General features: G+C 43.9%; 1 long non-coding RNA gene across 1 annotated transcript in view; it reads left to right on the plus strand.

The window, feature by feature from the left end:
* LOC120919400 overlaps positions 1 to 9,115 on the plus strand; it is a 29,091-nt gene extending 19,976 nt beyond the window's left edge. The window contains exon 3 of the long non-coding RNA XR_005744563.1: positions 8,758 to 9,115. This is a non-coding gene — a long non-coding RNA (uncharacterized LOC120919400). The remainder of the gene's footprint in view (positions 1 to 8,757) is intronic.
* Positions 9,116 to 9,376: the final 261 nt, after the last annotated feature.

The following is a 9,376-nucleotide window of genomic DNA, read 5'->3' on the forward strand; positions in this document are numbered from 1 at the left end:
GTGAAACAAATCATTTCACATTGCAGTTACTGTAGCAAACCCCCCCCGCAGATACGCATTTCCACCCCATAAATCTTACATATAAGCTTACACTTTCTATAAACCTTGGCCACCTGTTTTCCTTAAAATATTATGTCCAGTGGGGAGCACTTAGGGGGAAAAAGCACCTTAGAAATAAATTTCCCAGGAATTCTCTCTCCATAGGCGTTTAATGGGCCATTGTGAGTCGCTCTATTCTTTTAAACGTATCTATCTCACTGTGACCAAAGTGTAAATGTGGTCATCATTAGACCGTCATTTGATTTACCTTCAAAGCCAGTATTCTGTTTCAGACACATTTCTTTCCTGTTTTTTTTTTTCTTTTTTTTTTAAAGCTGCTGTTAAATGTATAAAGTCAATCAACCCAAAATGATAGTTAGGATTATAAGCTACTATTCTAGCCTACTGACAGCGCGGGAGTATATTTTTTCAAGCCCCTATTCATACCTTATTGCTTTTGTTCTGTTGTTCCTAACTAGAAACCTCAGAGGTGGATGTGGAGACATTGTGAATAATTAGTCAATTATTAGTAAAATATATGCCGGTCTCAAATTTGGTCATGTAGAAGCTATTAAAGTGGCTGTAAAGGCAGAAGGAAGAATGGATTAGGATAAAAAGCCTTTGTGTGTAGCGGCCCCGCCTAATTCTTACCTGAGTTCATCTCGATCCAGCGATGTTGCACAAGAGACTCGGCTGTCCAGGACTCTCCCTCCTAATTGACTGAGACTTCAGTGAAGTGCCATTGGTTCCTGCTGCTGTCAATCTAAGTCAGTGAGCCAATGAGGAGAGAGAGGGCAGGATGGGCCGCAGCTCTGTGTCTGAATGGACACACGGCTTGGCTCAGATGCAATCTGGTTGCTGAGGGGGCACTGGGCAGGAGGGAGGGGCAAAAAGCACTGAAGAGGGACCTGAGAAGAGGAGGATCCGGGCTGGACAAGTATGACATGTTTGTTATTTTTAAACAAATAAGTATCACTTTAAAGTGGAGCTGAACTCGCCACCCCTCCTGCAATGCGATGCCCACGATCTCCACCACCACCACTCACACTTCCTTGCCATCAGAACACACTGATCAGCACTGCCGGTGCTGATCAATAGACTGACTTCTGTACAACTGCCCTGCTGATGCATGGATCGGAATTCAGTGGGCCCCTGCTGAATCAGCCGATTTTCGATCCATTTATGACTGACTTAAAGCGGATGTGCCATGAAAAAAAAATATTAAAAGCCAGCAGCTACAAATACTGCAGCTGCTGACTTTTAATATTAGGACACTTGCCTGTCCTGGAGTCCAGTGATGTCCGCAGCAGAGGACGAGCGACCGCTCGTCACTCTGCTGCCCCCTGCCATCCTCAGTGAGGGAACCAGGAAGTGAAGCGCTCCGGCTTCACTACCCGGTCCCCTACGGCGCATGCGCGAGTTGAGCCGCTGATTGGCTCCCGCTGTGCTCTGGGAGCCGAGTGTTCCCAGAGCACAACAGGGGGAGGACGGAAGGTGACGTTCTGCCCGAGACTGTGTGGCCGGAAGTGGGTGCATCCATCATCTCCTCTCTCTTATTTATACAGAGAAGATTACCAAGAAAGAGGAGGGGGAGAAAGAAGATAACTAGGAAGAAGAAGAGAGATACTGATATAAGCGCAATGGATGTATGCTCGTCTGCAGCACCTAGTGGGTCCTCCTTAGATCTATTCAATACCTAGGAGTTGAGTAAGGACATGTGTTGAGTATTTTTGAGGGGACAGCTAATCTACACTGTAATACAAGCTGTACACTCACTACTTTACATTGTAGCAAAGTGTAATTTCTTCAGTGTTGTCACATGAAAAGATATAATTAAATATTTACAAAAATGTGAGGGATGTACTCGCTTTTGTGAGATGCTGTGTGTGGGTGTGTATATATTATAATCTTTTTAGGCAGTTGTGCCCCCCCCCCCCCACACACACACACACACACACACACACACACACACACACACACACACACACACACACACCCCCCCCTAGAAGTGTCAGAGTCTGTCCCAAATGGGAAATCAAATTTCTCAGAACTGGGGTAAAATTTTTCAATAATAAAAAAAAAAGCAGTAGTATCTATTATATACTGAAGAGACATTAAAAATAACATGGTAACAATGTCTCTTTAATGTGGATGTAAACCCGATTCATGAAATTTGAGCTGGGCACATATCTGCATCTGCAGTCCCATAGCTCTCTCCTGAACCGTTCCTCTGTTATCAGCCTTATAACTCCTGACAAATTCTTTGACACTTTAGACAAAAGCAGCCTGAATCTTCTGTCAGGGGAGGTTGCTATAAATAAATTAGGAGCAGGCCCTATTACAAAACACCTCCTGAGAGTCTCTGCCTATGATGAGAGGGGGTGTGTGCCTTTCTTCCAATCAGCAATGTTGACTACCTTGGCTGTATGCCCAGACATTAAACTCTGTGTTAATCAGGAAGAGAAAATCTTCTAACACGATCTGAACTTTCTAAACCGTATATAAATGTAAAAACTGTAGATATACATGCAAAACGTATGTAGGGAGATCTGGTTCATCCCTGTGTATCATCTGAGGCTGTTCACTTCACTGGGTGTATGGAGGGTTTACATCCACTTTAAGGCTAGGTTTACACTGCTACTATCTGATATTTAGAACGATTATGTAGTGGAACTTTGTTGTGGTTTGCATACTCAATGGGGTGAAAATTATGCTGGAATCATCTAAAGTAGATTTTTTTTTTCAAAATCACATTGTGCTGAGCTGCATTGATTTGAATAGGCACCATTGAAACAATGCAAGTTGCATCTGAAATCTCACTAATGTGAAAGAGGAGCCTAGTACACACGATAATTTTTTAGCATGAAAAAAACGTTGTTTTTAAAAAACGTCATTTAAAATGATCGTGTGTGGCCTGCACATCGTTTTTTAGGTTCTGAAAAACGTCAATTTTTTTTTTTTCGAACATGCTGCATTTTTTAAAGTAGTTTTAAACTATGTCGTTTTTCGGGTTGTAAAAAATGATCCTGTGTGGGCTAAAACGACGTAAACAATCCGTGCATGCTCAGAAGCAACTTATGAGACGGGAGCGCTCGTTCTGGTAAAACTACCGTTCATAATGGAGTAAGCACATTCATCACGCTGTTACAGACAGAAAAGCGCAAATCGTCTTTTACTAACACTGAATTGGCTAAAGCAGCCCAAAGACGAATGGAACTTCCCCTTAAGTCCCCATTCACATCTAGGAGTTTTGTCGCCTGTAGTGCGACGCCGCTGCCGCCAGAGGGATGAAAAGACATTGCCCTCTATGGAGATGGTTCACATCTCCACGCCGAACGCCTGCCGCCTGTCGCCTGAAAAAAGGGTCCCGGACCTTTTTTTCAGGCGGCGTTCGGGAACCATCTCCATAGAGGGGCACATCTAGGCGGACAATAGCAGTGTTTTGTCGCCGCAAATCGCGGTACAAAACGCCACTATTTGCCGCCGCAATTCGCGGGACAAAACGCTGCGAATTTGTCTGCCTAGATGTGAATGGAGCCTTATAGTGCCGTCGTACGTGTTGTACGTCACCGCGCTTTGCTAGATCATTTTTTAAAAACGATGGTGTGTGGGCAACGTAGTTTTTAACCACTTCCATACTGGGCCTATTTTGGCACTTCTCTCCTACATGCATAAATCATAATTTTTTTGTTATAAAATTACTCAGAACCCTCAAACACTATATATGTTTTTTTAGCAGACACCCTAGGGAATAAAAGGCCGGCCATTGCAACTTTTTATCTCGCACAGTATTTGCGCAATAATTTTTCAAACGCCTTTTTTTGGGGGGAAAAAACGTTTTTGTGAATTAAAAAATAACAAAACAGTAAAGTTAGCCCAATTTTTTTGTATAATGTGAAAGATGAAGTTACGCCGAGTAAATAGATACCTAACAAGTCACGCTTTAAAATTGCCCACACTCATGGAATGGTGCCAAACGTCAGCATTCGGTTGGAGGAAAGCCACTTAGCATTCAGGAGAAAGATCAAAACTCATCTCTTCTGATACCAAAAGAGACAGGAACAACAAGCGCCCAGAGGCGATTTAGTTCGCATGTGCCGCGCTATATAAGTTCTTCATTCATTCATTCAGTACTTAAAAATCTCCATAGGCGTCGCTTATTTTTTTTTTACAAGTTACAAATTTAGTGTTACACGCGGCGATACCTCACATGTGTGGTTTGAACGGCGTTTACATATGTGGGCGGGACTTAAGTGTGTGTTCGCTTCTAAACGCGAGCTACCGGGGATAGGGGCGTTTAAAATTTTTTTTTATTATTTTACTCAATTTCTTTTATTTTTACACTTTTTTTGTCTTTTTTTTTTTATCACTTTTATTCCTATTACAAGGAATGTAAACATCCCTTGTAATAGGAATGGTTTGTGACAGGTGCTCTTTATGGAGAGATGCGTGGTCAATAAGACCCCACATCTCTCCTCCAGGCTGGAAAGCATTAGATCGTGAAAAATAATTCACCGATCTAATGCTTTCAGCCGCGATTGCGGCTGTGTTTACATTCCAGGACCCAGGCGTGACGTCATAACATCGCGCCCGGGCCTCCGACGATCATAGAGATGACTGGTGACCATCTGGTCACCAGTCTACTCTATGGTTTCCATCGGACGCCGGCGGATCGTTTCTCCGTGTCTCCGATGGCAAAGGAGAGCCCGGAGAAGCACCAGATGGCGGCGGGAGGGGGGCGTCCCCTCCCGCCGCCTATAAGAACTATCAAGCGGCGGAACCGCCGCTATGATCGTTCTTATGGTGCAGGGATTGGTCGGCTGAAGAGATAGAGATAGATATCTGAATGATGCCTGTAGCTGCAGGCATCATTCAGATATCCCCACTGAAAGTCCAGGACGTCATATGACGTCCTTGGGCGGGAAGTGGTTAATGATGAAGTTGGGAAAACGTTGTTTTTTGGACATGCTGAAAAATGATCGTGTGTACGCGGCATTAGAGACTAGTGTGTTGTTCACCAAAACGGAAATCTAGCTTTTGGGTGGGTGAGACAATTGCAATGGAACGAGTCGTCCGTTCTCTTCAGTGGGGAATGTGAAATCTTCCTACCCTTGTGCTGTTTGAAGGAAATCGAGCAGAGATGCAGTATTCGGAGAATGTCATAAATAGCCAGATTATGACAACTCGAGGGAGCATGGTTTGGATAAAGAAGAAAAAAATAATATTTCTGTGATGGATTGCAAAGCATATAAAATTAAACAACAGATGGTGGTGGAGCTTTAAATAATGCTCACAGCAGGAAGCTTACGAAGCCGAGTTCAATGCTTTTCCGGACAGAGAAAAAGCATAAATGTTCTGATCTAATTCAGCGATATTTCTGCACTTCTGATCTGATCTAGTCTAGAGCCTGGGAATCCTACAGTGAAGATAATGGCAAGATGTGCTGTTTATCTGACACATATGGAGTAAAGAGAGATAGTGATAGTTTTCAGGTCATGTTGTGCTGTTCTCTCTGTTACAAAATCTCAACAGAAGGCTAACCCAGACATGGTGTTTTAAGCATGATGATTTGACTTTCTTTCCTTTCACCATTGCTCGAATTCCCCATCAATGCGTTAATGGGGTAATGCCTCCCTTAGTGCTATTGTGTTCTGCCAGCAGGGTGGAGGGCTGGGGTACAGGAAGCCTTTCCGGCTGGCAGAGCACAATGATTCCTTCTAGCTGCTATAGCCGCCAACAGTGATCACATGTAAAAAATCCAGAAGGCTTGTTATACCCAAGTTGATGGATCGACTTGGGTAAAATCAACCTGCCCATAGATGGATAGAATCTTGGCCAACTCCTGCTAAAGCGGCCACATTTTAAACCATGTAAGGCCGACTTCGAGGAGCAACCTCGGCCATCAAAGGAAGTGAGTAGCTAGTTTCAAACAAAATTCTTTGTAGCTGTGATGACACAAAAAAATATAATTTCAGCATCTCTATTACATATTGCACATACTGTACTTGACCTACCTTAGGGCTTGTTTTGCTTGGCATATGCAGCGGGCTTTTAAGATGCATTTGAGATCAGTTTGAGAAGCTACTGCTTTTCTTTGCTGCTGCATTTGACCCCCTTCTGGCCTGCCTATTTGTTTTGAGGAACTCGCAAATCATGGGTACAAAAGCCTGTGTTTACAAGTCCTTACTCTTAGACCCCTTTCACACTGGGGTGGGCGTTGACAGTATAACGCCGCTAGCTTTACCGTCATTTTAGCGGTGCTATTTGGCCACTAGGGGGGCACATTAAACCCCCGCTAGCGGCCGAATAAGGGGTTAAATGCACCTGTGTAGCGCCGCTGCACTTTCCAGGCGCTTCGGCAGCAGTGCCCAATCATTTTAATGGGCAGGAGTGGTGGAGGATGCTCCAAAGATGCTGCTTACAGAACTTTTTTTTAATGTTCTGCCAGCACAGCGTCCCAGTGTAAAAGCACTCTGGCTTTCACACTGGGACTGCAGGGAAGGTGTTTTTCAGACGCTTTACAGGCGCAATTGTTAGCCCAAAAGCGCATGAAAAACGTCCCGGTGTGAAAGGGGTCTTACAGTTGCATGCATCCTCCATGCAGGTTCAACTCCCCACTCTTTCAAAAATCATAGTATTGGTACTCCCTGATGGGTGACCTTTGAAAAAATGTCTCATTGGTTCTGCTTCCTTAAAGTGGATGTAAACTCAATTCATGAAATTTGAGCTGGGCACACATATCTGCAGTATTTTGTTATCTCTCTTCAATGAGCTCTCTCCTGAACCGTTCCTCTGTTATCAGCCTGATAACTCCTCACAAATTCTCTGACACTGAGTTTAGACAAAAGCAGCATGAATCGTCTGTCAGGGGAGGTTGCTAAAATAGAGTATCAGGTAGCAGGTCCTATTGCAAAACAGCTCTGAGAGTCCCTGCCTATGATGAGAGGGGGTGTGTTCTTTTCCTCCAATCAGCAATGTTGGCTGTATGTCCAGACATCACACTCTGTGTTAACCAGGAAGAGAAAATCTCCTAACACGATCTGAACTTTCTAAACAGTATATAAACGTGAAGACAGCAGATATACATGTAAAACCTATGTAGGGAGATTTGGTTCATCCCTGTGTATCATCTGAGGCTGTTCACTTCACTGGGTGTATGGAGGGTTTACATCCACTTTAATCTCCTCTCTTCCAGCCTGTTGATTAGACAATTAAGGGAGCAGTAGCACATCATCCATTTGCTCTCTTCCCCTGTTGGCTTTATTACAGGGTTAGACTGACAATACGGTGCAAAACTGTAGAACCCTGACTGACTCATACTGCTAGACCTTCTGATGTGTGGGTAATTTCAGGAAGCCAATTTAAAAAAACAATTCAAGTGGTTCTACTAGGGGTATTTTAAATACCTGAATTTGGTAATGCTTACCTGGAATAAAGGTTTTGCCTGAAGAAGTGCTTTAGCATTTCACCTAGTTTTATCAAACCTGTCCAGTACTTTCTGGAAGTGTCTTGGTGGTTCTGCAGCATGTGTGGATGGAGCTGCTTGGAACTTGTGAACGTACTACCTTGATATTTTCAGGTTCAGATATGGATACTGGCGTGGCAAGCACGAAACTGTCCGCGATACCAGGAATGTTTAACCACTTCCCGCCCGGTCAATAGTCAATTGACGTCCGGGAAGTGGTTGTGAAATCCTGACTGGACGTCTATTGACGTCCTGCAGGATTTCATGCCGGCGACGGGCGCGCGGCGATCGGTGATGCGGGGTGTCAGTCTGACACCCTGCATCTCCGATCTCGGTAAAGAGCCTCCGGCGGAGGCTCTTTACCACGTGATCAGCCATGTCCAACCACGGCTGATCACGATGTAAACAGGAAGAGCCGTTGATCGGCTCTTCCTCACTCGCGTCTGACAGACGCGAGTAGAGGAGAGCTGATCGGCAGCTCTCCTGACAGGGAGGGTTTGCGCTGATTGTTTATAAGCGTAGCCCCTCCCTCGGATGCCAACACTGGACCACCAGGGAGTGCCCCCCGGTGCTTAATCGAGCAAAAAAAAAAAAAACAATCTATGCCAATCAGTGCCCACAAATGGGCACTGGCTGGAATGATGCCCAGCAATGCCATCAGTGCCACCCCTCAGTGTCCATCACTGCCACTCAGTGTCCATCAGTGCCTATCTATGCCCAGTGCCCATCTGTGCCACCCATAAGTACCCATCAGTGCCGCTTTATGAGTGCCCATCAGTGCTGCCGATGAATGCCCATCAGTGCCACCTCATCGGTGCCCATCAATGCCACCTCATCGTGCCCATCAGTGCCCATAATTGAAGAAAAATTACTTATTTACAAAAACAATTAACAGAAAAAAATAAAAACTTAATTGCGCAAAAAATAAAAATCGCAGAGGTGATCAAATACCACCAAAATAAATCTCTATTTGTGGGAACAAAATGATAAAAATTTAATTTGGGTACAGTGTAGCATGACCGCGCAATTGTCATTCAAATTGCGACAGTGCTGAAAGCTGAAAATTGGCTTGGGCAGGAAGGTGTATAAGTGCCCGGTATGGAAGTGGTTAATAATTCAAACCAACTTTTAATTACGTTTTTTTTTTTAACATGTCTACACGCTCAATCCAAAAACAACTGTTTGTGACAACTTTTAGACACATTTTTCAGGTTAGCGAGATCTTCTCAACCCACTTTTTTCATTCAATCCAGCAGGCTGAACAAAAAAAACCCGACCGAACGCCGTACCAACAAAAGTGATGTTGGAGCGGGGATCTCCCCTGATGTACCTTTGTATTCTGGCAGGGGGACCCCTGTCAGACTCCTGTTATACTGGACTACTGTTGGACAGACAGCTGTACACACTTACCGAACGTTATCGGGTTCCTGCTGAACTGGGCGAATTTGGACAGTGTTTTCCCAGCATAAGAATCCTTTGAGTACAGTATAAGCAGTCATAGCCTGGAAAAATGTGAATAATATTACATTCTGGAGGTAATAAAGTCCCCTAAACTGAATGAGGTGATGCCAAGCAACAGGTGGCTGCCTGTCAATAGGAAACATTGCTAAATAATTTGTGTCATTGCTGCAATACAAAGTCACGCAAGAACATTGCATTATTTTTTTGGAGGAAATGTTTTATTTCCTAACAAAGTAATTTCTTTCTTTTTTTAATTAATCGTTCTTCTCTTCTTTATGTTCACTTAATATCCTGTTTATGAACACAATCGTTTTGGAGGTGGCCATGTTGGATTGGAGGAACCACATTGTCTTGTTTTTAACATGTCCTCATCAAAGAGATGATATACAAAAATGAATATACAACCACATG

Source organism: Rana temporaria, chromosome 12 (genome assembly GCF_905171775.1).
Source record: "Rana temporaria chromosome 12, aRanTem1.1, whole genome shotgun sequence".
In the NCBI taxonomy this organism is placed as follows: domain Eukaryota; kingdom Metazoa; phylum Chordata; class Amphibia; order Anura; family Ranidae; genus Rana; species Rana temporaria.